The sequence below is a fragment of the Dipteris shenzhenensis genome, chromosome 6, assembly GCF_047967505.1.
Source record: "Dipteris shenzhenensis isolate YYH24624 ecotype China chromosome 6, Dip_SZ_1.0, whole genome shotgun sequence".
In the NCBI taxonomy this organism is placed as follows: domain Eukaryota; kingdom Viridiplantae; phylum Streptophyta; class Polypodiopsida; order Gleicheniales; family Dipteridaceae; genus Dipteris; species Dipteris shenzhenensis.
Genome location: NC_141601.1, coordinates 22,949,220 through 22,976,175, shown reverse-complemented (window position 1 = coordinate 22,976,175; position 26,956 = coordinate 22,949,220).

Genomic DNA, 26,956 nt, shown 5'->3' with positions numbered 1-26,956 from the left:
TGAAATCTTTGCCCTTCTCACTGTGCAAGAATTCATCCACCCCAAATAAGGCTTTGCTTGTAAAATCATTTTGTTTCTCAGAACCAATGAACTCATCCACTCTAGATAAGATGTCACTTCTATAATTGAGTACATTGAAATCATCCACATTTGAAGTGATAGAGCCTGGCACATGGGCACGCTTTTTAGGTCCTTTGATATTGTAGAATACCTTGTCTTTATCATTGAAAACCACATGCCTCTTTCTCATGTTTAAAAATTGCATGCTCCATCTCATATTCTTGCCTACCTCATAGTAGGGATCACATAAGGATGTTATGTTATCAACCATACCATCATCAATGACTTTTAGAATCCTCATCTGTGCAAATGACCATTGCTCCACTTGTTCAAATCCCAATACTTCACCTTCTACTACAGTCTTATTTGCAAATGATCTCATTTGTAAAATGTCCCCTATAGTAAAATCCAAGGTGGTGCACTTTGTATTCTTGATAATGTCTGTTGCATAAGTCTTATCTTTGTCCCATGCTATAAATGATTTGTTGGATGTATTGTATGGCATAACATCTCCAAGTGTTTCCATATCTCCACATTTATACTTTAGCTCAACATGTGCGCTAAGAATCTTTGATACAATAAGTGCCACCTTATCTTCGCTAAGTCTTCGAAAGTGGCAAACTGAATTGGGATCACTATCATGGATTGTAGCAAATGCAACTACTTCTCTTTTGCTACATAAAATCACATCCATCCCTGGAACAAAATCTATAGCCATCTCCTTTGTGAGAGTCCTTTGCAAGCAAGCTGCAGTAGCAACAATTACATAAATATTAGTCTCTTTTTAATAATCTACTCATTTATTATAATTTTTAATTAGAACTTAATTTATTGGTGGGAGAAGTTATCCGATCAAGTACTCATCAATGGGCATGCCAAGTTATCCTTTGCATGGTCGATCGAGCATTAAATACTATTTTTGCTCTAGTGTCATGCACATCCGTTAAAATACACGATGCTAGGTATGTTATCCGATCAAGTACTTATGGGATGGGCATGCCACTTTGCATGTGAGTTAATTCCACCTAGTTGAAGGTGCTTTGCATGGTCGATCGAGCATTAAATACCATTTTTGCCTTAGTGTCATGCACATCCGTAAAAAAACACGCTACTAGATGTGTTATCCGATCAAGTACTTATGCGATGGGAATGCCACTTTGCATGTAAGTCCATTCCACCTAGTTGAAGGTGTGTGCAAAGTATTGTGCCCATCGGATATGCTTTGCATTGTCGATCAAGCATAAAACACCGTTTTTGCCTTAGTGTCATGCACAATCATAAAAGAACACGGTCCTAGGTGTGTTATTCAAACAAGTACTTATCGCATGGGGGCTCCACTTTGCATGCAAGTCTGTTTCAACTAGGTTGAGGTACGTGCAAAGTATTGTCACCATCGGATATGCTTTGCAAGGTCGATCACGCATTATACAACATTTTCACGATAGTGATATGCACATCCGCAAAAAAACACGCCTTTAGGTATGTTATCTGACCAAGTACTTATCGGATGGGTGTGCCTCTTTGAGAAAATTTCAATACCACCTAGGTTAAGGCATAGGAAAAGTATTGTGCCCATCGGATATGCTTTGCATGGTTGATCGAGCATTAAATACCATTTTTGCCTTAGTGTCATGCACATCCGTAAAAAAACACGATGCTAGCTATGTTATCCGATCAAGTACTGATTGGATGGGTGTGCCACTTTGCATGTAAGTCAATTCCACCTAGTTGAAGGTGTGTGCAAATTATTGTGCCCATTGGATATGCTTTGCATTGTCGATCAAGCATAAAATATCGTTTTGGCTTTAGTGTCATGCACAACCATAAAAAAACACGTCCTAGGTATGTTATTCAAACAAGTACTTCTCAGATGGGGGCTCCACTTTGCACGCAGGTTGGTTTCAACTAGGTTGAGGTTCATTCAAAGTATTGTGACCATCGGATATGCTTTGCATGGCCGATCACACATTATACACCATTTTTTCCCTAGTGATATGCACATCCGTAAAAAAACACGCCCTTAGGTGTGTTATATGACCAACTACTTATTGGATGGGTGTGCCTATTGAAAACATGTCAATGTCACCTAGGTTGAGGTGTAGGAAAAGTATTGTGCCCATCAGATATGCTTTGCATGGTTGATTGAGCATTAAATACCATTTTTGCCTTGGTGTCCTGTACATCCGTAAAAAAACACGCTGCTAGGTATGTTCTCCGATCAAGTACTTATGGGATGGGCATGCCACTTTGCATGTAAGTCAATTCCACCTTGTTTAAGGTGTGTGCAAAGTATTATGCCCATCGGATATGCTTTGCATTGTCGATGAAGCATAAAACACCATTTTTGCTCGTGTAATGCACAACCATAAAAAAACACGATCCTAGGTGTGTTATTCAAACAAGTACTTATCGGATGGGAGCTCCATTTTGCATGCAAGTATCTTTCAACTAGGTTGAGATGCGTGCAAAGGATATGCTCTGCATGGTTGATTACGCATTATACAATGTTTTTCCGGTAGTGATATGCACATCCGCAAAAAAACATGCCCTTAGGTATGTTATCTGACCAAGTACTTATTGGATGGGTGTGCCTCTTTGAGAACCTTTCAATACCACCTAGGTTAAAGCATAGGAAAAGTATCGTGTCCATCAGATATGCTTTGCATGGTCGATCGAGCATTAAATACCATTTTTGCCTTAGTGTCATGGACATCCAAAAACACGCTGCTAGGTGTGTTATCCGATCAAGTACTTATGTGATGGGAATGCAACTTTGCATGTAAGTTAATTCCACCTAGTTGAAGGTCTGTGCAAAGTATTGTGCCCATCAGATATGCGTTGCATTGTCGATCAAGCATAAAACACCGTTTTTGCCTTAGTGTCATGCACAACCATAAAAAAACACGGTCCTAGGTGTGTTAATCAAACAAGTACTTATCGGATGGGGGCTCCACTTTTCACGCAAGTCCGTTTAAACTAGGTTGAGATGCGTGCAAAGTATTGTCACCATCGTATGTGCTCTGCATGGTCCATTACGCATTATACAACATTTTTCCCGTAGTGATATGCACATCCACAAAAAAACACGCCCTTAGGTATGTTATCTGACCAAGTACTTATCAGATGGGTGTGCCTCTTTGAGAACATTTTAATACCACCTACGTTAATGCATGGGAAAAGTATTGTGCCCATCGGATATGCTTTGCATTGTCGATCGAGCATTAAATACCATTTTTGACTTAGTGTCATGCACATCCGTAAAAAAACACACTGCTATGTGTGTTATCCGATCAAGTACTTATGCGATGGGAATGCCACTTTGCGTGTAATTCAATTCCACCTAGTTGAAGGTGTGTGTAAAGTATTGTGCCCATCAGATATTCTTTGCATTGTGGATCAAGCATAAAACACCGTTTTTGCCTTAGTGTAATGCACAACCATAAAAAAAGATGGTGCTAGGTGTGTTATTCAAACAAGTACTTATCAGATGGGGGCTCCACTTTGCACACAAGTATCATTCAACCAGGTTAAGGTGCGTGCAAAGTATTGTGACCATCGTATATGCTTTGCATGGCCGATCACGCATTATACACTGTTTTTTCCCTAGTGATATGCACATCCGCAAAAAAACACGCCCTTAGGTGTATTATCTAACCAAGTACTTATCGGATGGGTGTGCCTCTTTGAGAAAATTTTAATACCACCTAGGTTGAGGCATAGGAAAATTGTTGTGCCCATCGGATATCCTTTGCATGGTCGATCGAGCATTAAATACCATTTTTGCCTTAGTGTCATGCACATCCGGAAAAAAACACGCTGCTAGGTATGTTGTCTGATCAAGATCTTATGGGATGGTTGTGCCACTTTGCATGTAAGTCAATTCCACCTAGTTTAAGGTGTGTGCAAAGTATTGTTCCCATCGAATATGCTTTGCATTGTCGATCAAGCATAAAACACCGTTCTTGCCTTAGTGTCATGCACAACCATAAAAAAACACGGTTGTAGGTGTGTTATTCAAACAAGTACTTATCGGATGGGGGCTCCACTTTGCACACAAGTCCATTTCAACTAGGTTGAGATGTGTGCAAAGTATTGTCACCATCATACATGCTTTGCATGGTCGATCACACATTATACAACATTTTTCCGGTAGTGATATGCACATCCGCAAAAAAACACGCCCTTATGTATGTTATCTGACCAAGTACTTATCGGATGGGTGTGCCTCTTTTGGAACATTTCAATACCACCTAGTTAAGGTGTAGGAAAGGTATTGTGCCCATCGGATATGCTTTTCATGGTCGATCGAGCATTAAGTACCGTTTTTGCCTTAGTGTCATGCACATCCATAAAAAAACACGCTGCTAGGTGTGTTATCCAATCAAGTACTTATGTGATGGGAATGCCACTTTGCATGTAAGGCAATTCCACCTAGTCGAAGGTGTGTGCAAAGTATTGTTCCCATCAGATATGCTTGCATTGTCGATCAAGCATAAAACACCGTTTTTGCCTTTGTGTCATGCACAACCATATAAAAACACGGTCCTAGGTGTGTTATTCAAACAAGTACTTATCGGATGGGGGCTCCACTTTGCACGCAAGTCTGTTTGAACTAGGTTGAGGTGCGTGCAAAGTATTGTCACCATCGGATATTCTTTTCAAGCAGCACATCTCCTTGTCTTCTTGACATGTTGAACTGCTTTTGCGAGACTTGAGACCTCTACCTTATCGCGCTTGAGAGTCCTAGGCTCTAGACATCTATAAAACCAATCGAACATTTTGTGTAGTGCATTGCTTCACGTGATACCACCCCCATGCCTTGTATTCTTGAAGCATACTTTGTCCATAAAGTTTCATATCGGATTGCCAACGCAGAGACCATCTCTCCCTCCCCTTGATAGAACCGGTCCAACTGCAACATCAAAGCATTTGGCGACTCCACTACCCCAAATCTCTGTTTCGTTGCTGCCACCACTTGGTCCCAGTCCTCCTTGGTAGAGTCCAGCAAGGTCTCATGCCAACTCAAGGCTACACCTTTAAGAAAATCAGGCAAAATCTCTGCCCGATCCTTCATGGACCATCCAGAAAGCCGGCATCCTAGAGCAAAATCCTTAAGATAAGACTCTGGGTCTTCCCCTTGGGTCCCTTGAAACATTGGAATCTTCACCATAATGAAATACAAAAAGAAAACACCAGGATCCAAATAATATCCCAAACAAGATCCCATAGATCCTTAGTATACCAAGACCAACTTATTATGCATAACCACTTGTTGAAAACCCTCCACAATGTGATCCTCAACAAAATCTTCAAAAATAAGTGACCAACTAGCACCATGAAAACATTGTGTATACATGCATTCTAGAATCACCCTTTGCACAATAGGAAGTGCACATAAAAGCTTCAAGATATTGTACTCTTCATCATTTGCATAGCAAAAGAAGTTGAAAGCATTAAGAATCACCACTCCACTGTTATGGTCAAAAACTACCCAAAGACTCAACTCTTCTTCACACCAAGCTGCATGTGCATGACATTCCCCAACTATCATTGTGCCTACTGCCAGTGTTGTCGATTCACCAACATATTCAATAGTGCAAACATAAAGGATATGATCATGGTGACTATACGAATAGCTTGAGCATCACCTTTACAATCTTCAAGTTCTCTTAAATGGGCTGCAATCTCTTCTAATGGAGTTCTTCTAGGCATCTTTATCTCATCAGAAACGCATGCCTATACTAGGCATAACATGCAATCAAGTACACCTGAGACCATTTAGTAAGGTGGGATGAATCCAATACCAAACATACCCGGTGTCTCCACCAAAAGATGTGACATGAATTTGGGGGTAATAAACTTCACGCACCTCTTCACTTCTACTGCTTTCGAACTGACTGACAAAGATATTTATCATTGAGAATGGGACATTAAAAAGAAGCTTTTATGCCAAGATACCACACCATACTTTCCTCCCTTAGATGAGAATGAAGATGGTAACATCCCAAGTGATGTTATACTCAAGCATAGGGAGAAGGAAAGGATCAATAGAGGCCATAATCTCAGCGAGCTGGTCTGCACCAAAGAGAAGAGTGATACGTTGTTGAAAGAAGATCTTGTGGCTCAACATGACATGAACTGATATATATCGAGGAGTTTGAAGGGGCTGATTGGGTCGGATGGATAGATTCCGAGGAAACATTGCACCTCCTTCATAGACACCTTTACACTTAGTTCAAAACACTCTACAAACTATCATTAGACACAGAGGCCTATAACTTTCAGTAGTGACATTATATAAGAGATTCAAACACTTAAAGAAATGCGACTTGAGATGGGCTTCGCGCTGATATAAGTTTCATTGAAAACAGATAGACGGTTGGAGCGATATGGACAGTTTACTGGAAGGGGGTAAAAACTGTCATGAAAAAAGACTGTCAAACACAGAGACTCATAACATTTTGCATCAATATTTGATTCAATATCTAAGCACAAAGACATGCGTCTTAAAGAGAGCTTCGTGCTGATATATGTTTCGTAAGAAACGGAGAAGCGGCCCAAAAGTTATGGATAGTTTACTAGGCAGGGGTAAAACCTATCATAAAAACAAACTGTCAAACACAAAAACTCATAACTTTTTGCAGCAGTATCTAATTCAAGATTTGATCATAAGCAACATGCATCTTAAAGAGAGCTTCGTGCTGATATAAATTTCATTAAAATCGGACTATCGAGCAGAAAGTTATGAGCAAAACACTAACAGGGGGTCAAACTATCATGAAAACTGCCCTCCACCCATGCTAATTTCACATGAGCAGGATGCTCCCTCAAGAATCCACCTTCATCAACAATCCACCCCTCATAGATTTTGGCTAGAAGAGGGGAAGAAGTTTGCATGGTGTTTTGGGAAATAGATGGACCATATGTGCACAGTGAGCAGCCGAATAGAAAGAACTTTTAAGGCTTTGAACGAAAGAAAAGGGAAGAGACACTCAAGAGAGAGAGAACCTGAAGTGACCTTCATTACCAATAGAGTGAGAATCCACTCCAAAACTACAAACACAAGGGAGAAGAAGAGGTTTCATACATACAAGAGGGAGCGGAAGCTCCAAGACTACTCATAGAGAGAGAATAAACTAGAGAGAGATGGACTCAAGAGTCTACATAAGAGAATATCTACAAGAGGGAGAGAAGGCTCATGGAAGAGGCTTGATCAAACTAGAGCTACAACAACATGAGGCCTAATGGTGGAAGAGATTGATGAACAAGGGAGACGAGGGCTCCTTTTATAGAGATTTTGTTACCCCCCTTCACCCATTTACAATTGCTGCCTGTAGATTCCTTTCCCCATCAATCACATAAGCCTGTATGTCACCATCCATGTCCTTTTTGGCTACTCTTGCCATGTGTCCCATCACAAGATGCTCAAGACTCTTAAAATATTGAGAAAGTCAAGAGTCTCCCCACATGGAGCCCATAGGGACCCTCTCTTTTCCACATGTCCACATCCTCCTTATTCCACATAGGAATTCTAGAAGGATTCCTCTTGATTCACACTCCTCCACATGCCTTCCACACGCTTGGCTTGTGGCCTCTCTTATATTATTGGAACACATGGACATGAGCCCACCTCTTTATATGACTCACCCTTCCTATTTTCTAAAAACTCCATAATATCCCATACACAAATAACTCTCACCCCATACCAAGGTATTTATAATTCATATTTATGGTATTTACAATGAGCGATTTCACTCATCCTCTCAATCCCATACAATATCATAGAAAATAGAAATAAGTGAGAGTCGCTAGGCTATCACTTGATACTCAAACTCTTATCAAACATAGAGGAAAACAATACCAATGCCAAATTAAAAATATCAATTTTTGGCATCATAGTACCAATTGTTTCTTATAGATAATCCATGATAGAATCATGACCTAATGCCTATCTATCCATTTCCATGTCTCTCCGGATAGCTCTAATCCCCATATTGTTGCAATATACATGACTATTTTTTGTATCCCATATAGTATACATTCATAGATTTGTGTTGGACTCTTGAAAGTGTGCTTGAAGGCATTGCCTCTCTTGTAGTGATAGTGTATAAGTGGCGTAGGGTACCGATTGAGACATTGCATGGTGCATATGATGTGGCCGTAGACTAGCTTTTTTGTTTACATTGATGTTGTATGCCATGGGAAATAATTTTTATTAATAGAGCATATATATATTTTTGGGATAAATCAATCTCCCCAAGCAGCTATGTAAAATCATCTTTTACTTTTGTGGAGAGAGGGTGGATAATTCTGGTTACGTTATTTTTGGCCCCTTGTTCTTTAATGAAGGATCTCAAATATTCTAGGACTGCGCATTCATTGGGGAGGCATGGGCATCAATCCCCATGGAGCAATGCTCCAACACGACCAAGTCAAAGTCTGTGGGTTTTGCAACAACAAACATTTTTGTCTTTGAGTTTCCAGATGTACCAGAGCTTACAATGCTCAAAGCTCCTCTACCCAATTGAAATGTTTGGATTCTAATCCACAAACTTGAGATACAACTCCATTTGCTAACCCAACATGCGGGGCAACAAAACAATGAGCCCCCTTTTTGCTACTACTAAAAGAATACAAAACACAATATCATTATAGTATATAATGAAGAAAAACAATTTTCAACCACTAGACTAGTTTAGGACAGTCACAATTTCAATCACTAGGCTAGTTTAGGACACGTTTAGGATAGTCAACCACTGGGCTAGTTTAGGACACATTTAGGATAGTCATAGTTTCAACCACTGGGATGGTTTAGAATGACGGTCTCAACTTCACATATTAGACAATAATAAGTATATTGCTTTCCATTTTAGAATTTCATCATTGGAAAATAACAATATATTGCTTTTCGCTTCTGAATTCCAAATTTAACAGTGGTATATGACCTGAATAGAAGGAAATTAAATTTAACGAATTTAAGTACTAAGAAACACAATAATTTCAACCACCGGGCTGGTCAATAACTAATGTCTATTCAACCACGCTGGTTCAGGACATATCACATAATTGGTCATTAAGCTGAAGCAGCCATGGTTGCATGATGTTCCAACCACCGAGATGGTTTAGTAAAATAATAATATATGGTGAAATATATTGCTGTTAATTTCTGCTCAACCATGCCATCGAGATGGACAACAACTAATGTCTGTTCAACCATGCTAGTTCAGGACAATCACATAACTGGCGATTGAGCTGAACTAGCCTACGGTTGCATGATGTTCCAACCACCGGGCTGGTTTAGGACAATCACATTTAGAAAATCAGAATATATTGCTTTTCGTTTCTAAATCCCATAATTTAATAGTGGTATATGACCCGAATAGCAAGAAATTAAATTTAATGAATTTAAGTACTAAGAAACACAATAATTTCAACCACCAGGCTGGTCAATAACTAATGTCTATTCAACCACGTTGGTTCAGGACATATCACATAACTGGTGATTGAGTTGAAGTAGCTACGGTTGCATGATGTTGCAACCACTAGGCTAGTTTAGTAAAATAACAATATATTGCGAAATATATTGTTGTTATTTTCTACTCAACCATGCCACCGGGCTGGACAACAACTAATGTCTATTCAACCACGTTTAATCACATTTAGTCCAAGCCTAGTTTAAGAAATGAAACAAGTAAACTATCCCAACTCTCAATCACAAACAACCACTGGGCTGGTTTAGGCACCACTGACCTGCGTCGTATCTAGCATGTGTATGATGTGCTCCTCAAACACCTTGCATCCTGTCCACTTCTTATAGATGTCCTTTCTATTTGGAGAAACTCTCGTATTTTTGTGCCAAAATGTCCTCACTGTAGCAATGACTTCCGTAGTTCTAGGTTGTCTCTCCTTTTCTTGCATTCTGTTGGAGCCCACAAACTTCTTGGATCAAGATGATCGTGCATTGCTTTTGCTCTATGTTCAACCGCTGGAGCCACGTTGGTCCTTCTGATTGACAACATCTTTGACATTATGTGCCCAAGCCATTTCTTCCTTGTTTCAGGGGACACCAACATAGCTAATGTCGCCCTCTTTACAACTAGTTGATCTAAGGTGTGCACCCCTTTTACTTTCTGTAGGCCATTTCTCAAGCTAGAGAGCATCGCCTCTTGGGCATGCATCTCCCGAGGTGTTGGTATGGTTGTTCCTCTACGAACTTTAGGGTGCATGCTAAAGCTTGTGAAGACTCGAGACTGGTAATCACTTGGATGGCCTACTGTTGTTGCTGCCTTGAATGCTCCCACCAATCGTGACACCACAACTCATTTTCTTCTCTCCAATGGCAATGATCGAATGCATGCATCTGCAACTGCTTTTTGCAATGGCTGCTCTGCAAGAAGCCTTCTTTCTGCTCATGTTCCTCCCTTCGCAGATGTTGCAAAAGTGTCTTTCATTTGCCGATTTGATATCGTGCCAGTGCTTTCCTTGACCCACACTTTGCTCCTTGTGCCTTGACCTGGATTTTTGGCTTTCTTGTCTTGCAGCCTCTATCTGCTTCTCTTGCAAGCCATGGCCAGCTACATGTTGCCATTGACACCATGGCCAGATCAGACCTAGAGAAGCTAGCTGGTGGGGTAAGCAAAGAATAGAAGGCAACTTACTTGAAAGAAGACAAGTCAAAAACCAAAGTCTGCGCAAGGTCATGTCGAGGTACATACAAGTTGCAAGTCATTCGTAGGGCGGGGGCAGGTTGTACGTACTTAATGTTCCAAGATTTGATGGGCAAGAGGTGTGAAAATTCAAAATTCATGGGAGTAGCAAAATTTTAACCGTCGGTTTTATCCCCCTCTGGCAATACACGTCAGTAGACTTGGATATCCACCAAAACAAGTGCAATGTGGCCTAAAATGCTTCAAAACACAAATAGGCTAAAGGGCATGCTATCTGGTTTGATGCTGTGTATTATTAAATGCAATGACCTTTGGCATGCTTATGAGCCATATAGCAAGCAAGTGCATGGAAAAAGAAACAATTCAAAATTGTAAATAGTGTTGTATTTATTAAATTATCTTTGCACATGCACAAATTACACTTTTTCAACTTCTTCCATTTTAGGGTGAATCTAGATACTAATACCAACAACTAGCAATGTTTTAAGACCACCATGCGCTAGTCCCACTACTTTGGATTCCAAATTTTCAATCCGTTTTGGTTTTCAACAAATCAAAAAAAGTTATGGAGTGTGCCCTCAAATGGGTATGCATCACTTTAGCACAACATTAGAGGCCCATTAACCCATGCATAATGATCTCATTTAGGTGTGTCCTTGGGTTGAGGAGAAGCTCACATAGTGTACTTTAGAATGATTACTTAGTTGCATGTATATGTAGAACAAAATTTTAAAATTTTTAAATAAATTGCTATATCCTATAGTCTTCAGGATGCATGCTTCACATGCAACATAGCACTTGTAATGCTTTAACAGTCTCATTCCAAATCCTTATTCCATAATTTTTTGCTCTCATATTCAAGTTGGAATGTGTACTACAACTTGAAGGCAAAGTTTGCCAATTTCTGTTGAGCAATGCATAAGTTATGGGTCATGCAAGATACCCATATATAGAAAAGTCCCTGAACCTCACCAAAAATGCTACACCAAAGTAAACAATGACCCTAGTGGGTTGGCCTCTGATGCACCTTGCCAGCTACATTTCTTTTGTCATGATCCTAACCCTCTTGGCATGGTTTGTGCACAAGTTTGTGTCCTCAAGAAGGGATACCATAGCCATTCAATAGGGGAATTTTGGACTCAAAAAGGGCCTCTTGGATTAGTCACTTAAGATTTGTGATGAGCAAACCAACCAATGGGAAGGCTTGGGCATTAAAAGAATGGAGGATTCCATATTGGCCTCTCATTGGTGGAGAGTCCTCCTTGGTCTCCACTAGGCTTCCACTTGCCTCTCTCTTGCCCCCACCACCTCTTGAGGCATTTACTCCCCCCTTTCACTTTTGGATGATCCCCATAGCCTCCTGGGCTCTCTTGGTAGGGTCCCCAAATCCACGACTTTTTTTTCCCTCCAAAAAATCAAAATTTTCCAAAAGTGTCCCTAGCATCCCAAACTCCTCCTAGGAGTCTCCCCAAACTATCCCCATTGACTCCTCACCTTCCTCTGAGCCTCTTCCTCCTCTCTACCTCCTCTCACCAACCTCTTCCTCCTCTCAACCTCCTCTCAGCCTCCTTCAAACCACTTCCTCCTCTCAACCTCCTCTCAACCTCTTCCTCCTCCCAACCTCTTTATATATGCTTGCTCTTATTCTTTCTACAATGGTGAAGCACTCCTCTTCCCTTAGGCCAAAGCTATCAATTCAATCTTATGTGGGTCGCACTTTGAAGGACAACAGTGATATTTTGATCCCTCAAGATTTTAGGTTAATGTCATGGGTCACAATGCAACCATCTGCAATAGGTTCAAGGTTTCTAGAAAGGATAGAGCAAAGAAAGAGAAGCATTGGAAGGGTCCCATTGTTGGGTTTTGTAATACAAAGAAAGGACTTAAGGTGAAGGTTCAGCACATGTACATGGCTCGAGACATGAACTTGGATCCTGCCAGTCAAACTTGCTTTCCTTCAAAGTGTATCTCTCTTTTACATTAACTTTTTTTCATTTTTAGTTCAATTGTGTATTCTAATGATTGTATGTGAGCATGTGTTTTGAGAGAGGGTGTCTTGTGGGTATCTTCATTCACAAGACAAAGGCCATGTGGGTATGCAAAGGCCTAGAAAATGAATTTCTTGATAATCTTCTATACCCAATGTGAGATGTTTGTGAGGGTTTGCAGAAGGGAGACCTTTTTTATGTATACTTACTAAAGAAAGTATAGTAATAAGATATAAGTAGTGCAGAGTATTTGCTACATGAGATATGCTTATAGACATTGGAAAAATAATCATGGCACATGGATACCTATGGATTGTGATGTAGTGGACCACACAAAGGTAGAGGTACATATGCCCAATGGGGATATCCAATATCTTGATGTCACACGTAGTTGGAGCTTGAAGCACATTCAAGAATACATCGCTATCACCTTTGATGATAGTGATTTTTTCTTTACACTAGATGGGAAGATAGTAAGAAGGCGACTTGAAGGAACATCAATGCTTGAGAAATGGGAGCCTCCTTGTAACTTGTCCATTCATACTAGTATTGAATAAATGTAATAGTTTTTGAAGTGTGATGTCATTTGTACTGGCAATGAGTATACTCAATAAAATTAGTCGTTTTTTATGTGTGTTGTAATAGTTTTGAAAATATGATATAGTTTTTGAAGTGTATTGTAATAGGACTTGCATAAATGTAAAAGTTTTGAAACTATGTTATAATAGTTTTTAACTAAATGTAATAGTTTTTGTTAAGTGTGATGTCATTTGTACTAACATAGGGCCCCCTAAATTCCAAAAAAAAATCCATTAATTTGGGTGGTAGGGGGAGGCGGGAGTGGAATATGATGGCAAATTATTTAGGCCAATATATTACATTGTCCAATATTTTATTACCTAAATTGTAGTCAAACTTTTAAGGTATTTAAAGAGACTGAAGTCAAGTATATAAAGGGCCATTAGGTATGACATAGCCTTTATTGTCCTCATCTCTTAGATAGCCTGCTCTTGCCATCTTCCACAAACCTCCAATGGCCACACCCCATGAGGCATACCATGACTTCACCGTTGCTTCTACTCGTCATTCGCGTAGAGAGGTAGAGTTGTATGACATTTTTGATCATCAGATAGATGTCATCGGCATAGTCCACAAGCATCTAGATCTCTTTAGAGATGTGGTAGATTACGTGAGAGAGAAAATCAAGCCTTACATGATCTAGCTAGACATAGATAGAGTACAGTGGGTTCTTGTGAATCTCATTGACTATCACCAAGTTGATAGCACTTTCAAGTTTAGGTTGCAAAGAATTTGCAAATCCCTTAGTCCAAAAAGTTTTGGAAATAGCCTGTTGTGTAATTCTTTTGGAAAAGGAGGACACAGATGCACCCCCATTCATCAATGTAGAGCCAACTCTTCTTCTAGCAGCAAGGCAAGATGTGGATGTTGAGGAGAATCCTGATGTGGTTGCAGAAGCCACCGTTGCTCTAGATTGGTCTAGTGCAAGTTTGGACAAGGGAAAGCAACAACAGAAATAGAGCAGACGATAGAGTTGGTTGTGGTTCCCGAAGCAGGCAGGACATCATCCTCCACAGGACAGCCAGAAGAGGAAGAGGAGGAAGGAGAGCAAAAAGAGGAGGAAGAAGGTATGATGGATGAGGTTTTGATGCAAACCCTTCCGTATATTTTGATTGAAAATAGAGAATATTTATTATTGATTGACATTCAATATATTAAAAATTTGAGAGAAGATGAAGTACTAGGGGCACTCTCCACTTGGGAGAGTAGTAGTAGCTTAGGTTACCCAAAAGAGGGGTTGGATAGGTGCACAGATTTGACACCTACAAACACTTTGGAGCATCCAATCTTAACTATGTGGGAGGAAATGCATGACTCTACTAATGCAGTAGTTACAGAGATGGAGTTCTGTGAGGTCCAAGAAATATTGGAGGCAGAGAGGGCACAAAAATGCCAAAGACTTGAGAATACTGCAGAGGCCTCATCATCAGCACCACCTCCAGCAATTGATGAGAGCAAAATCTCCATCGATATAACTCGGCCAAGAATGGATGAACAAGTTGCTGCCCACATTGTAAGTTCATGATATTTTGTCAATATGAATGAATTTATGTTCTTAGTTTGGCATTGAGAACATTACTGATGTTATCTCAATTTTCAAGATGTCATCGTAGTTGATAAGTTTGTGACACGTATTAATCTTGTGATTGTCTCTTGTGACCTCTTTTTTGCAATTTTTGAGTCAGCAAGTTTTTTTTGTTCTTGGGTTAGTTGTTCTTGGAGGTTATGCATGGTATCTCTAAGTATCTTTGTCTCTCCTTCCATTCTCAACAAGTGAACCTTCGCAAAGTGTGCTTCAGCATTGGAATGGCCGATGCATTTACAATATCCTAGTAAGCCTTGATGACCATTGCCTACGTATTGAATCAAACTCGTCACTTTTTCAAACAAAGGTGGAGCACTTGTCAAAGGATCCACTGGATAGAGTCCACCAACACTCCATAAGTCGACATGCTTTGTTCCGACGAGTTGTGGCATACTCTGGTGCAACTTCGATGTGTAAGGTGCTTTTTCATGGCTTGTTGGTGCAATCTTCCAATGGAACCATGAGAGGGATTTAGAAATAAGGCCTTGGATCAATTCAAAGAATAGAATAGCATCAATGGAAACAAGTTTGGGACAATGGAAAGATATAATAGGATCAATGGAAGCAAGTTTGGGACAAAATCATGAGAAGAAATTGGATTTGGGAATTGCAAAGTGCTTACGATAGGAGTATGAATGTGTGATTGGAAGATGATTACCATGAGAAAGAGTAGGATTTAGATGTTGAAAAGTAATTTGGGTGCATAGGCATGGTTTGGGGGAAAGTTTTGAAGAGTTTTGGGCCATTTTGGACACTTTTGAAAATTTTCAAATTTTTGGACTAGGGTGTACCGGCGAGAAACTGGATATGCACACTTTTTGAGCAAAAACCTACGAGCAGAAAAGTCCGAGCAATAATTTTTGACACCAACCATGCTTGTATATTTCTCAAAGGAATATACAATTCTTTCTTAATTTCTCATTTATGTAACCATATACTTACTTATTTTTCATTATAATCGATCATAAATTAATCTCTGATACATTATCAAATATGGGAAGGCAAGGAACAAATTTTCAAAATATTTCCAATTCTCCAAACCTAAGTACTTTTAAGGAAATGTGGTCTCTATTGAACTCCTTCCTACCATAATATGAATTAGGGAGAAGTTGTAACTCTCATATACATCTTGAAATTTTTACTTTTTATCTTTTATAACTATTAAAAGTATAATTTTAAGCCTACCATTGCATAGATCATGAAATTTTTGAACATTTTTCCTTTTTACAGCTTCTCAATCTGAGATAAGGAGCAAAAGCTATGACCCCTTCTATGTAGGCTCTCCAAGGGTATTCCGCCGACGGAATAGGGTTGGGGGGCAAGCTCTTCAAACTATATTCCTATGGAAAAATACACTTAGATGGTCTATTAAAAAAGTATTATATTATTTTCTTAGGTCATCCTAAGGAACTATAAAGAGGATATTTGCTCAATATTTCATGATCCCCAACCAATGGTGAAAGGAAAAGAAAGGATTTTTGAAAGTGATAAAATAAGTCACCAAATATTGACAAACCATATTGGTGAAGAAAACATGGTCCATGAGCATAAAGAATGTGTTGCATACATAGGAAAAATACATGAGGCAAACAAGAATAAATTAATTTCAATTAAATTTTTGAAAAAAGAAAAAATCAAACACACCATGTAGTGAGTAATGTGGGACTCACCCCATCCATCTACCATGGCTTCAATGAACTCTTTCATGAGATGACTTTATATAGTTGCAACATCATCATCGTCTATCAAAGGCTTCTTCAAGATCTTTACCATATTGTCCAATGCTTTCCAAATATGTATTCTCAAGGTTCTCATATGAGGATCAGCTTCCAAATTAGTAATCACATAACTCTTTCCAATAATTCAAATGATTGGGTCGATTTTTTTCGTGATTGGACAAAAATCTTCGTGCCTTTGAGCCTCCCATGGACACTTTATTTAGTAGATTTTTTGATTTCTTGACAATTGTCTGTCTTTGATTAGCTTTACTTTCAGACCTCCATGTAGACCCATGCTTGAATGTAAAGACCCTTGCTATACATGATGCCACTCTCTCCACTGGTTTCATGTTCCATACATATACAATGTGCAAGTAAAGAAATTTATCAATGAGCCGCATCTCCTCATGCAACACACAAAAATGCACTCTTTGTAATGGAACATTTAAAATTGGATCCCATTTTTTACCGATTTGGTCTTATTGGGTGCAACATCCTAATTGAATCTCATTACTCCATTGCTCTAATTTATTCGTTTGTTAGCATCACCATCTGTAATGTCATTCATTACATATTTAACATTCCCAAAGTCTTTTCCTCTTTTTATTTGCTCTTTCACTCTATGTATTCCTATGTTACTGCCTCGAAGTTGTTGTGAGTGCATACAATAAAGACACGGATATGTCGCATTTGCACTCAATTCCATTCCAAACATACACTTGAATGTTTTAAGATCTCTTGCCATGTGCCATTCAACTTTAAACAATCCAAACCCTTCAACTTGAAGAAACTCTCCTTTTTTCTGGGCATCTATGACACTTGGAATTGGAGATCCATCTCAAGAATAAGTGTGTCTCTTTAGGAAGTTCAAATGTAGCAAGCCACCTAATGTGTTTTTTTGATTGCACACTAAAATCTTCCCTAACTTCCTTATCTTTGGTGTATCCAAGGGCTTTGTTTATCAAAGTAATACTAATTATCTCCAACTTGTGAACTTTTAGAATCTTGCACTCATTGAATTTGATAATGAAGAGTAGTTTTCCTTCACAATCTGAAATATTAAAAGGTTTACATATTGATTAGAAAAGATTTCAATAAAAATTTTAGCTCTCTAAACAATATAATTATAACCTACCCCATGCTTCCACATTGTAAAACTCCACCATTGTAGCTTGGACCCTATGTACATCCAAAAAGACATTGTTATGCTCCGTGTACTCAAAGGTGCTTGGTCCTTGCTTTGCCCCTTTCGTAGTTTGTCCTACTTTATTTTGGCTCTATTGGTCATTTGTCTTGTTTGTGCCTTCCAACATCATGCTTTCTGAGATGAGTATACATCCACCCAACAAATCTTGAACAACAAAATTTGTTATTTTCCTTGCATTTCTAACATATACTTGTCTTGGCAATAAAGGATTCTTTATAGAAGTGCATTTATATACAGCTAAGTACCCTTGCCAGAGCTAATGCCAACAGTATCACATGCACGGACAACTTCTGATGGATCTATGAGATTCTCTAAATCAGCTATAATCTCTTGTTATAATTATTGTTGTAATGCACGCTGATGGAGATCCCAAAGAATTAAAATGAACTCTTTCTTCTTAACTACACTCTTTATGGCATAAAGTTTATCAGATGAATCTCTTCCAAGAACCTCCATGAAATTTCTACAAAAAGCATGATAACATTAGAAAAATAAATGACTCGTTTGTAAGTACTGCTTCATACAAAATAGTCCAAACATACGTACCTTCTAGCTTTCACCTTGTGTTTCCTTGCTCTACCACCATATGCCAAGATCTCCATTGGTTGCAGATGCTTGATCCAATCTTGTAAGCTAGAGGGGTTCTTTTTATTCTTTCTAATCTCCTAGTCAATGTAGCGAGCTCTTGTTGGATGGACTAAGTCTTTTTCAATATTTTGTTCTTCTCATCTATTAATCTTGTGATTGTCTCTTGGGACCTTTCTTTTGCAATTTCCAAGCCAGCAAGTTTTTTTTGTTCTTGGAGGTTATGCATGGTATTTGAAGCATCTTTGTCTCTCCTTCCATCTCAACAAATGAACCTTGGCAAATTGTGCTTTAGCATTGGAATGGCCAATGCATTTACAATACCCTAGTAAGCCTTGAAGACCATCTCATATGTATTGAATCCAACTCATTACATTTTCAAACATAGGTGGATAACTTGTTAAAGGATCCACTGGATAGAGTCCACTAACACTTCACAAGTCGACATGCTTTGCTCCTTGCTATCATAGTTGATCTAGTGTTTCTTTGTCAACAATCTTATGGCCATGGCATTGACGAGTCCTACTACACTCTGGTGCGCTTTTTTGCGGCTTGTTGGTGCAATCTTACAATAGAGCCATGAGAGGGATTTATAAATAGGGCCTTGGATTAGAATTCAAAGGAGCAAAGATTTGCGAGGGTAAAGAATAGAATAGGATCAATGGAAGCAAGTTTGGGATAAAACGATGAGAAGAAACTGGTTTTGGGTGTTGAAAAGTGCTTACAGTAGAGTATGAATGAGGGATTGGAAGATGATTATCATGAGAAGGAGTACGATTTAGATGTTGGAAAGTGATTTGGGTGCACAGGCATAGTTTGGGGCAAGGTTTGGAAGATTTTTGGGCCATTTTGGACCATTTTGAAAAATTTCGCATTTTTTTTGGGGGGTCATTAGGGGAGAATTGGGGTCTCAAAAGGGCCTCATAAGGAATGGATTAGGGAATGCTTAGTGGGCTAATGCAAGGGGCTTGGAGGGTCCCAAAGAGGCCTAACCAGCCCAACCTAGGTGGGTTAAGCCCGCATTTGAGCCCACCTCTCCCCCCATCAATGAGGGGAGCAAGCCACTTTTTGAAATTTGAATTTCAAACCTTCTGCAGTAGCTCCTTCCCTCCCTTCTACACATGTCTCCCTACTCTCCTCCTCCTCGTCCTCTTGCCCTCATCTGCTTCTCCTCCTCCCTCTTCCTTGCTACTCTCTCCCTCTCAGTGCTCCATCTTTGCCAGCTCTTCCCTACATTTTAGCCTACATCACTGATACCTCTCTTTGAGTACTCATGGCACCATTCGAGGACATATCCAACAAGTACCATGTGAACCTACAACTGGAGGTAGAATATGCAAGCACACGCTCTTTGGGATATAGTGGAACTCCTCAAAGTGTGCTCCATAGTCTTTGATTGCAAGGGAAGAAGCATCTTGACCTTTGGGTGGATGGAAACTTGTATCCTTTAGACCCTGCCACCCAAAAGAGTCCTCCTTTTCATACAGTGCATGATGTTTTTTAGTTTGTTGGCAAGGGACATGCTAGATTGCTCGGTTATTGCAATCGATTAAGCCATTCTCAGACATTGGCTATGCAAGCAAGCAAGGTGCAGAGAGCCCAAGCAGAAGAACTTGCACATTTGGGAAATATTACTATTGTCGCAATGCATAATAGTATGTAGGACCTCCAATTGCAAAACAAAGAACTCAATTTGACAAAGCACATGCACTGGACTTGGAGTGACATGAATTGGAAGAATCAATCCAGAAGCTTGCTGAAAGCAAACAAGATTTTGGAAAGGTCTATCTATGGCCAAGTTCAACGTGCTATGGAGAAGGAACGAGAGAAGTCAATAGAACGAGTACAAAAGTTAAAGGGAACACCTTTGGGACTGAAGGAGAGGAAAATACAATTGCAATCTATGGATGCATTGTCAACCAATAGTGGTGCCCAAAAGAGGAGAATACAGGTTACAAGGTTAGTTCCCCAAATTTTCAATGAAATTTCTTACTCCAAAATATTTGTGGTGTTGCATTGTTTCCACTAAGACTCATTTGTACTCTACTTCAGGAATTTCATGGAGGATGTGATGGGAACAATGGAAATGGATGATAGTGATCCTTCATATGTTCTAAGAAGTTTAATAAAGCCAAGTGATGTCATGGAAGTGTTGAAGGACCCTAGACAAAAAGGGCTATGTAAACAAGTTGCTAGAGAGGTAATGAAGGATTTCAAGGGCCTCGTGCAAGCAAAGGAGTGCTTGGAGCTTGTGATGCTACTGGTGTAAGTCGTGAAGCTTACAACTCTATTTTTCAAGTCTGCTATGGAGGAAAAGTATAGAATATCTACAATGCCATTGCCAACACCGTGGTCTATAAGGCTTGCACATCAAGAAACAAACCAATGTGTTAGAGAAAAGCTTAGAGGATACCATTGTGTAAGTGGCACAATGACTTGGAAGAGTAAAAAGAAATCTGGCATCCAAATGTTTGAGATGAATGCTTTCAATAATGTTTACGTGGATGTAGAGAATTTGCAAAGAGCCATGGTCAAATTCTATGAGATGAGAGAAGAAGGTAAGAGAAATTCCCTCTTTGCATTCAACTTTATTTCTTCTCATTTCTATATCCTTACTGTATTTCTCTTTCATTGTAAAGATGGAAAGCTAGTATTTGTTATAAAAATGGATGAAGCTCAATTTGGTAAAAGAGCACAAGCTAGAGAGGGTGAGCATTTGTATTATGAATGACGCCTTGCGTTTTGCTCAAAGGGATGAGGAAGTTGAACAGGGTTTCTTAGTCCAATCTAAGAAGGACATATGGTGACTTGCAGCCTTTGAGACCCCAAAGAAGTGCCATGAGACATCGAAGTGGGTTTTGGAGAGAATTGGCATCCCGTCGATTATTCGAAGACAAGAGGTAGGGTAAACATTAATAGTGGATGGGCATGGAATGTTTCAAGTTGAATGGCATCTAGTTGGTGATTTGAAGACCCTCAAGTGCTTGTATGGTTGTGATACATGTGCAGATGCAAAATGGACATGCTTGTATTGCACCCTCTCAAAAGATGCAAAGGGAAAGCCTACAATGGGAAAATGGCATCCTTTCGTCAACCAAAGTGCAGCCCTTGATCGTCACAAAAAGGATCCTAAGTGGGATCCCATTCTACCAATTCCATTGGAGCGGGTACACGTGTTTACTTTGCATGCTAAACTGTGTATACTTGATAAGTTACTCTATCTCCATCTAGTTTATGCTTGGATTTTGAGGCCATAGCAAGTATCTGCATAATGCATTGCAAAAGCTGAAGAACTACTCTTACTAATGGGACTTCACGGAGGCAATGTGAAGCTTAAGTAAGACAAGAAACAATCAGGAAAGACACAAAATCTTCCTGCTAAAGTGTCCATGGGTGGAGGAAAGGAAGGAGGTTCTTGTCCAACCACAATGCTGATAAAGAAAAACATGCATTGGCTCAAAGCACCCTAGGTTGGGAGTACTAGAAAGCTTTGTGTGAGTGCACTACAAATCAATCTTCACATCCGTGAATTGCTACTTTGAGAGCAAAACTATGAACAAAGCTTGATGCATTTATAAAGTTGCTTAGACAAGGTCAAACAAATGAGCTTTATTATGAGAGATTCAGGATAGCATTGGGAGAATTCATATCATTGATGGTAGAAGCATTGGGGGAGTCACATATTACAGATTACATGGTAATCCTCCTTAGGTTGAAATTTTGTGCTTTAAACTTAAATCAGTTTATGTTTCTAATAAAATGTTTTTCTTTATAGCATATTCTTTACGCACATGCACCATGGTTTGTGGAGCAATGGGGCCCTCTATCCATTTGGAATACTCAAGGAATGGAGAAATCACACTACAGAGCAAAGGCAGCATACTTCAAGAATACAAGGCATGGGGGTGGTATCATGTGAAGCAATGCACTACACAAAATGTTCGATTGGTTTTATAGATGTCTAGAGGCCAGGACTCTCAAGCGCGATAAGGTAGAGGTCTCAAGTCTTGCAAAAGCGGTTCAACATGTCAAGAAGACAAGGAGATGTGCTGCTTGGAATTCCTCAACAAGGAGCCAAGGGGTTGCGCTTTGGTTGCAATGTAGAGTCAGACAGGGGAGGCATTGGGTCCTAAGAGAGCCCCAAATATAAAATGTTTGATGAATAAAATTAACACTATTTTGAGTCAATTATAGATTCCAAAATTCACAAATTTGTTTGGAAATTGCATAATTGCATGTGCGACATGGCAAGGCGGAGGGGTGAGTGGGTTGGGAGGGAGGGTGGTGAAGATTAAGTATTACTGAACTGGCGATAAAAGATTGGGGGGGAAGGGGTGCACTCGAAAAACACTAATTTAAAAGAAAAACCCTAAAGTGCTTTAAAAAAGACTATATAAAGCACTTCAAAACCCTAAAATCCCTCATTTCTATGGCACGAGTTAAACAAACTGCTAGACCCACTAGATGCCATTTAAACGCTACCCATTCTCCTCCTCACAACTCCATGGCCTCCGAACACACTGCAAGCCCCAATGGCCAAGAGGGCAATGATCAGCAGGGATCTAAAGGATGTTCTCATCATCAGGAGTGCAAGCAATGCGAGTCCCCACCATCCAACTCTCATGGGGAATCCCAGGGATCTTAGCACCATGAGGAATCCTAGCACGATGAAGGATCCAAGCACAATCATGGGTCCTCTCAGTCCTTCCACACAACTAACTATGGAAGTAGAGAGGTCTCCCAAGAGGGGCAAAATAGTCTAGTCAATCGTGATCAACTGCCCCTCGCTCCTCCATGGGGTCCTAGCATGGAGCATCTAGAGCAACAAGGGGAGCAAGAAAGGCAAAGAGAGGAGATGGAGAGATTATAGGGGCCACAACAAGAGGAATTATTTGGCGGGCTTGCAGATATAATGAACCTTGGCCCCAATCCTCCAACCAAGTAGACCGCACAGAAAAGCACCATCAACCCTCTGTGCCTCGATATTATCACATATGAGGAGCCTCTAGTACGAGCTAAGCAAGAGCCTCAGCTTGCTATCTCACAGCCTCATGAAAAGGAAAAGAGACCAAGGACAAAGAAGACCCCTAGGTGCAACAAGCCACCTCAAAGGACCCACCAGACATAGAAAGAGGAGTTTGAAGAGGTGGTTGCAAGGGAGGAGAGGCGAAAGAAGTTCAAAGCGGACAAGCATCCATGGGGCCATGTCCAGAGGCCAGTGTAGGGTCTCCCAAAGATTAAGAGGCGCAAAAAATCAGGCGTGAAGGCACTTCAGGAGATCTGCAAGCTCCAAACCACTGTGGACAATCTCATTCCCTGTGCACCCTTCCAATGTGTTGTACGTGAAATAGCACAGCATTACAAGGATGATGTGTGTTTCACTTTAGGCGCTATGGGAGCAATTCAAGAGGCGATGGAGCAGATGACAGTAGGTCTTTTTGAAGACGTGAACTTATGTGCTATCCATGCCAAAAGAGTAACAGTGATGGACAAGGACCTTGCACTCACCAAGCGCATCCACTCCGATCCCTCCCTTAAGCCCTAGATGTTGTGTAGGTTTATTTGGTGTAACCTAAATCCATTTGCCTTCTATCGCGTAGTGAGATTCTTACTAGATTGCTCAAAAATGACCATTATAGTGCAAATATTTATCTGATAGCATGCTTTTGAACAGAATAGTGAATGAAAATATTAATGCCAACAACAATTAAAGTTGCAAAATACAATGACAGTATGAAATAAATTTTGTAAAAGAACACAAAATGGGGCACTATATAAAAAGTATATCTGTATTCATATAAAATAAAATTTGTATACAATAAGGTTTCAGAGCCTTTCTCTCTTCTCTAAAACATTGAGAACATCGGACTTTGAATTCCCAAATACACTCCTAGCTCTAAACCTAGTCGATAGAGAGTCAATGCTATTGTCGTTGTGGCCAGGGACATGGCTGCTGCCATCAATGCCATACCTTAAAAATTGGTTCCAAAGGCATTGAGGGCAGCCATGTGGTTCACCAAAATGACCTTGTCAGCATTGCGATTGATGTCAGCATGACCAATCACTCATGACAAGGCCTTGCACTTCAGGAGGTCATCAGTGCCATGTGGAGAAAACTTTTTGTGGATAACCACAAAATGCCCTTTTGCCTAGCCAAGGTAATGTGCCAGTGAGTGATCTTGGTCGAAGCTACTGCGAACAAGGCATTGCCGAGATGAGAATACGTCGACCTCAAATGCCTCCTGCAACATTCCAACATTACATTAGAATTCGTTAAAGTAAAAGTATACCAAGAGAGAAGAAATTCAAAACTCATAGTTTCTTACCACTATGGAGTTGTCATGCTCAATCCCTTTCTCTTTGTCAATGAGGATGGATCCAGAGGCCTCCTACTGTCTAGAGTGAGATGTGGAGGCTTCTTCTAGAACATCAAGTAGGTCGGAGTAGATTGATGTCTCTGCATCTTTGATTTGGGCCAGTGTTAAATCAAGAACCTCTTCTATTGAATCATCTGCTCCCAAAAACCCAGGTTCTTGCATAGTCGTGTCCACCTCGTATCCACATAGGACATTAAGAGCTTCATCTTCCTAGAGACCAAAATAACCTCTATGTCATGGAGAAAGAGGTATTGTTCTCCATTGACAAGAAGGGGAGTAAGAAACCATATCATTGTTGCAGGGTCAACATACGTGGTGCTCGAGGTGGATGGAATTTGAGAAGCAGAATGGGGTTCTGGAGGTCGCTGGAGCACTTCCAGGGCCAATGCAGCTTCTCGCTCCTTAGCTTCTTCATCTATGGGCTCTTCATTGTAGATGTCAGGCTCATCTACAAAAATAAGAGGATCAAAAAGGGCAGGGGCAGGGTCAAGGCTTGAGATCGAGGCCTCCTCTTCCATTTGTCCCTCTTGGAGAAGGAAAATAAAGGTCATTTCCCAAGATAGGAACTATTTCCTGTGTTTTCGATGACTCCACATCCTAGGAGGTCATCAGTGTCCACCTCCCTAGACCCTAGGGGTGTGAGCTAGGATCGAAAGCGATCTAAATGCTTCACGAACCTGGGTTCTTGATTGAACAAGTACTTCAAATAATCAATTGGGACCCATATTTTTGTAGACTCATCAAGTTGATATGCAAAACTTGTGATGTAGTCTTGCATGTACTTGATGAGGTCTTCAAAATCATTTGGGGCTCCCAAGTAGGTGCCTAGGACATCTATGCTCTTATCAAAGACTGGAAATAACTTCTCCTTTCTATCAATTAATGGAGTACGGGAGATGAAATTGTGGAAGGCAGACCTAGCAGAATCCATGGTATTTTGGTAGCTAGGAGAACTATGGCTATGATAGTGAGGACTTTAAAACTAAAGTATTTTATAACCTATATATACCCAAATGTTCTAAATATAAAAAATAAAAAGAATTATAAATTTTTTGGGAAAAACTTGGCATTGACATGAAACAAAACCATTCAAAACATCAATAATTGGAAAATGTCAAAATCCACAATTGTTCCACCCCACATTGTTTACAATCTTCAATATTGCAGGAGGGATAAAAGTGGCACTATACATGAGCTTCTCAGCACACTTTCCTATGTTTTCACCATTTATTTAAGGTAAAGTGAAAGGAATCAGACATGCCATCCTCCATGACCAATAGGTGTTCCCGCACGTCCTTGAGAGTCCACTGTGACATGGCAGTCACATTCTTAACATCTCCTAAATGAGGACCAATACATAAACTTACCCCTGTATTTTCATCGTCGTTAGAGTCAAGGGGGAGCCAATTGCCACATGTTTTCTTCTAGTGCGGCCTATATTGGAAAGCAAAATATAACATTTAGCGGGAGATGTGGTACTCGATAATCACATTGTCCTTACATACATGGCATTGAAACAAATCCCCCTTTTGTTCACCTCACCTGCTTCCCCAATTCACCCCAAGCAATTTCTCAAGGGCATTCTCATGTAGGCACTTGCATGACCACATGGTTTTTGTTATGTGCATCTGGATATTCTGAAAACAAGAAGCAAAAATGTGTAGGGCATAAACCAAGACAATCTTACCCATTTAGAGCCAAATGTAAACTTCATGGCCATGCCCACATTCTTTGCAATCTTTTCCTTGTATGATTGCATTGTTCTTGTGTCCACCATGCTGCAATCCATGTCTTCAAGTTATGGTGTTACAATGCATTGAAGATGGCCATAGCCTGATGCCGTCCTTGGAGTAATGTACTTGGCATTATACTAATAGATATTTCTATGTTTCAAAGCAGAGGACTTCTCTCCAGCATGCATTTGCCTTCCTAAATCCTCATGAATGGCTGAAGGAAATACATCTGCTATGCACAAGTGCTATTTCAAATTAAAATTTCAAACTGACTCATTACACCGGTTCTATTTCAAAATACAATTTCAAACTAACTCATTACACTTCAAAATCTTACACAAAATGCTGACTTACAATGCGATGGTATTGTCGATTGATTGCTTGATGGAGGAAGGCGCATGTCCATCCCCATGTAGATGTGTTGCACCTTTGCAAGCCATCCTTTCTTCCCAAGCTT